The sequence below is a fragment of the Pinus tabuliformis genome, chromosome 6 (assembly GCF_031772625.1).
Source record: "Pinus tabuliformis cultivar Carrire ecotype Pingquan chromosome 6, CPIR1, whole genome shotgun sequence".
Lineage (NCBI taxonomy): Eukaryota > Viridiplantae > Streptophyta > Pinopsida > Pinales > Pinaceae > Pinus > Pinus tabuliformis.
In genome coordinates, this window is record NC_142292.1 from 562,282,543 (window position 1) to 562,288,048 (window position 5,506).

The 5,506-nt window shown below is 39.0% G+C and overlaps 1 pseudogene; it reads left to right on the forward strand.

The window, feature by feature from the left end:
• Positions 1-802: 802 nt before the first annotated feature.
• LOC149259754 (chlorophyll a-b binding protein type I, chloroplastic pseudogene) lies at positions 803-4,200 on the forward strand (annotated as a pseudogene).
• Positions 4,201-5,506: the final 1,306 nt, after the last annotated feature.

The following is a 5,506-nucleotide window of genomic DNA, read 5'->3' on the forward strand; positions in this document are numbered from 1 at the left end:
AAGCTCATCTCGACACTAAATGAACCTGGAGAGTAATGTGAAATTATTACTCTTTTCTGCAATCAGATGTTTCTCAGCTTGTCCCTCAATGCCAAACCTATTGGTGTGTTAGGATTCAAAGTAACTTTTCCTTCCCCTAATTCAATTCTAGTACTTGTAATTCAATTCCAACACTTGTAATTTTTTAGATAATACTTGTTATAACATAGTTTCAGATAACACTTGTTGCAGAATATGTTCGGTTCAATGCAAAAAGTATGCAAAGAAACAAGATTGAAATTAGTGAGTTCCATGAAGTTTCTTTCCTTCCCATGACCTTCAAGCCCACCTGACTAAATTTGTGACCCAACCAACTAGGAACAACCTTTCCGACATCCTAGCCCTAGGGAACCTCCACAAATTCCCTAACCCTCTATGCCGAAGCCCTAATTTCCACCCATAATGTTTTCAAACCGTGTGCTCAAATCATCAAGTTCCTATCACCTCTCTTAGCCTCCTTAGAGAACCCTTAATATCCAAACTCATTCAACTTTATTCCTCTTCTCTCTCCCCAAAACTTCAACAAACCCAAATATCACAAAATGACCAGAGTTCCTTCTTGCCATCCTCTCCTTCCAGACTTATTCCCTCTCGTTCTTGAAAATATTTATTACCCCTTCCTGTAAGTCCCATAACTGACATTCTCTCTCATCCCACCACCCACCAAATTATAAGAATTAATACATGATAACTAATCAAACAATTTTGTGATTTTTGATAGTTTAAGTGGGACAGAGCTAGGGTTTTAATGGGCGAATTCACCATGGCAACAACCTTAGCCAGCCAAAGCTCAAGCTTGGCAGGCCAGATCCTCCTAGGGCCGCAACAGAATGAGCTCGTCAAGAAGGTGGGCACTCCACAGGCTCGAATCACCATGCGAAGAACAGTAAGCAGTGCCCCCGAGAGCATTTGGTATGGACCTGACCGCCGCAAGTACCTAGGCCCCTTCTCAGAGCAGACGCCATCATATCTCATCGGAGAATTTCCTGGCGACTACGGGTGGGACACTGCCAGCCTCTCGACGGATCCAAATACCTTCGCAAAAAAAATCAGAGAGTTGGAGGTGATCCACTACAAATGGGCCATGCTGGGAGCGCTCGACTGCATTTTCCTAGAGCTGTTGGCCAAAAATGGGGTGAAATTTTGGGAAGCTGTGTGGTTCAAGGCTGGGGCGCAGGAGGAGTCTTCAACTTCATCTACAACGCGTTCCACAATGGCGGGTTTGACTATTTCTGCATTTATGAGTGAAGTCACTGATCTGATTAAGTATAAAAACCCCAGATCTGCCATTGATCAATCAGATCGGGCTCTCAAAAGACAGATCGACCATGATCTTGTAGGTCTGACACCCCAGATGGAAAATCGCCATGGCGGATCTGCTCTAGGAAGCACAAGAAGCCCTGGCATGGGTTCTAGGCACTTCTTTGACTCCTTTCAGATCCAAATTTCTCATCTTATAGGCAAAACCATCCTGCAAAGGGTCAGTCCTTCAGATTGGGTGCTGGATCTCAAACTAGATCTAGAAAAACGGATTTGGATCCCTTCAAGCCTACAGAGACTTCTCTTTCAAGGTAAACGACTTGAAGACCTTCTTCCCCTCTCTTCTTACAGCATTACCAGGAACAACTTTGGTGGTAACCCTTCGTCTAAGAGGAGGTGCAGCGGGACAGTCATCCTCTACTCGTCCCTTCTCATACAAGGATGTAGTATACTCTGAGAACCCCAAACCCCCGGAGGCCCTTAAACCTAAGGCCTTTTTGGTTGATAAGATAGAAGAAGTTCCCTCTATTGACATCACCCATGAAGAACTTGCAACCCAACTTCAAGAATACGCAGAAAGAGCCATCATTTGTAGATTTAACGGATTGTGGCCGCGATCTCAGGATCTCTATGCATGGATCCATGCAAACTGGACTCATCATTGCAAGATCAGTTTCTGTTCAAAAGGTTACTTCATTGTTGTATTTGATAATAGTAAGCATTATGAAAAGGCCTTAGAAGAAGGCCCTTGGTTCATGGGAACTGCAGGGCTCTTCTTGACTCCTTGGTACCCAGACTTTGATCCAGCAACTGCAGTCATTACCAGGACACCTGTATGGATCAGGCTTCTAAACTTACCTGCCCACCTATGGCATACTCGTGTCTATAGAGCTATATGCAACACTTTGGGCAGTTTCCTTATGGGAGACTACTAGCGGGAATCTAAAGGTCTCTACTCATATGCCAGAATATGTGTCGAGTTAGATTTGAGAAAAGGACTTCTAGACCAAATCAATCTCAAGATAAACGACTTTGTCTAGTCCCAGACACTGGATTACGAAAATACTGCATTCCGTTGCCACCATTGCCACAAATCAGGGCATTTGCAGAACACTTGCCCATCTCGCCCAGCAAAAAAGAATAAGGATAACCTCTCCAAGCCCAAGTCGAAATGATGGGCTCCTTGCTCACCACCTCCAGTCGTGGATTCTGATTCCTCCAGCTCTGAAGATGAAGGTAGCGATGCGGAAATGGATCAAGCCCCTCATTCTGTGGTCCCTTCCACTGATGGTTCGGTGCAGTCCTTCGATACAACCAGTGCTTAGAAACACGTCCATTTGACCTCCTCCTCTGATTCAGAAAAGGAGGGCTCCCCTGTGGAGAACCCCTTGCTCATTCACCCCACGACATTTGGGTCGAAGTCAAAAAAAGAAAAGGGAAAAAGCTTCGTGTTGAGGCTTCTACCCATTCTGGGTAGAAGTTAGTATCTTTTCTACTTCCAACCATATGTTGTAGCTTCTTGCTTGTTTCACTTCTTCTCCGGAACCGAGGTTGATAGTCCTATCATTTCCAGTTGCCGGTTTTCTATCTATCTTGAATGTATCTTCTTGTACCATTTTTTTGATTAAAAGAATTAGTCCAATTCAGAAAAAAAAAAAAAAAAAAAAAAAAAAAAAAAAAAAAAAAAAAAAAAAAAAAAAAAAAAAAAACGAATCAAACAATTTTAGTTATTTAATCAAAGTCAAAGAGTCATGAGAGGGACAAAATTAATTTAATATTAAATTATTCATAAATTTATACTTAAAATCATAATCAAGCTTAATCAATCTTAATGCTAATCATAAGCTTAATCATTAATCAATCATCTAGCGTAATAGACCATAGAATACTAGTGTATCCATGTGAGTTATGGGAATGCATATAACATACACATACCTTGTATGTATAGTATTAATACCAACAAGAAATTACCAAGAAATCAATCTTCTAGTAGGTAGGATAATAACTAATCATAACATAAAATGGTTGGGGAGTGGATGTTACAAATGGCTCCATTATATTTTATCATATATATCTTATATATAATTAATATTTGGATATTACTTAGTAAATGAACTATTGTTCATTTCATTTTTCATTTTTTTCTTCCTCACTAACCAATGTATTAAAAGTGCTAAGGGAGGCTAGTGGTACATTCTTTTTTTCCCTCTCAAGTCTTTCTATTTATTTGCTTGTTGCATGAGCACACCCGTAAGCCATAGGGGCTTCACTTTATTAATTATCATGTTCATTCATAAAGGGGGTTTTAAAATTGTGAAAAATATAGCTAATATATTATAGATATTGGGGGTGGGGATTTTGGGTAGAGGGTTATAGGTTTTGGAGGTATTAAAATAAGTATTTGGTAAAACTAGGGGATGTCTACTAAAACAGGCATGGAGTAGTAGTGACTATTTAGTAATAGAAATAAAAGGGTATCCTAAATCATGAACACATTGATGGTTGTTTAACTCACCACTTGAAAGGATGTTACAAGTTCAAAGAACCACACGAGCGAGAAGATTATATGCTAGCAATAACTTTTTGTAACGTTTCAAATCAGACGTGAATGGAGAGGACTTTGCAAAGGTTTTTTGTGAGGGTCAAGGGTTTTTAGGCTTTGATAGTTTATCCAATGCAGTGTGATCAGAGGAGGTGGATTCATTTGTAGGTTTGGACGTGGTGAAGATGCTAATGTTTGCGAGGTGCGCTCTGGTAGCTGGAAAGGACAATGACAGATGTTCTTCACCAAGGAAGAACAGATTAAACTCCTCTTCTTTGGTGAGAGATATACACAACAAGGGGGGGCTAGAAAATTCATTTGCGCCTTTCGACGCCATTGTCGATGATATTTTATCATGAATGGGTTTTCGTGTTGGTTAGATTGTGTTGGGGCATAATATGATGGAGACAGTCAGGAAATCTAGTTTCACTATGCAAAAGGGGCAAACAAGAAGTTAATTTTTTTTGTAAGGAAATTGAATACATTATCACTTTAGTTTAGTGGTTGTCATTTATTAATATTATTATGGTGGGTCATACTTTCTAAGCTAAATGCTATGAATCTTCATAGGATATTATTAGAGATACCTAAGGAGAGACCTCTTTGGCTCAAGGGTTAAGTAAGGATTTTGAATTTAATATCGAACCATCAACCATATCCTCAACATTTGTGCCATCATGGAGGAGGGGAGACATTGCTCTTCAAAAGTGTTCTTCTACTTTGTAGGTTTTTCAAAGTTGTTTGATGTTATCTTGAGGGAGGCATTGTTCCATGGATGAAATTGGCATTTCAAAGATTTTGTTTACTGTTATTATATGTCTATTAGTTTCTCTAGGAATTTTTTCTTCTTCCTTGTTCCCATTTAAAGTGGGCAAGTCTGCACTTTAAAATTCCCCGATATTGTTTTGCATTTACCCAAATCCACTTCCCTATTTTATTTGCTGAGGAAATTTTGACTTAGACCAAATGATTTGTTTCCACAAAATCTTAGATTTCCTTGCCATTTTTAACATTTAATATTGATTTGGTTTCCATTTTTGGATGAGGCCACTCACTAAATATCCTCAATGAAAATTCTGCATGAACCTTAGTGAAGCCCTAAAAGATCAGTCTCGTTTCTCTGGGTGTTAAATTACTAAATCCCTTGTTCATTCGTAAAAATAGTTGAATTTCACTTCGAACAAAACAAAATACCGCTCAATACTAAACTAACTACATAAATGGCGGTGATATTTAATAAAATTTACTCTGAGTCTAACATTTTGATTCCTTCTCAAGTCGGAAAAGCCACTGGCGGTATGGATTTGGTAAAAGAAAGTAGGATCCATTATCCAAAATCCTAGCATAGTGCCCTGAATCCCTAATGTGACTGATACTTTGATTAATTGAGATGATCTATCGATCCATTTTCTCATGGTTAGTTGTGACAACTCGATTTATTGGTTGAGCCGCTCTAATCTCAAGGTTAACTTTGGCAACCAAATTTGAATCCATGATCCATTTGTGGTTTGTAGAAAAACCACGAGTTCACTGAAACCATCAAGAGAACATGGACAATTCTTCATGTTCTTCCACTCCAACATAATTATATTATCCAAAATTATAAAACATATAAATTTATATAAAGTATGTATCAATTTGTATGAGGCAAATCTGCTTGAAAGG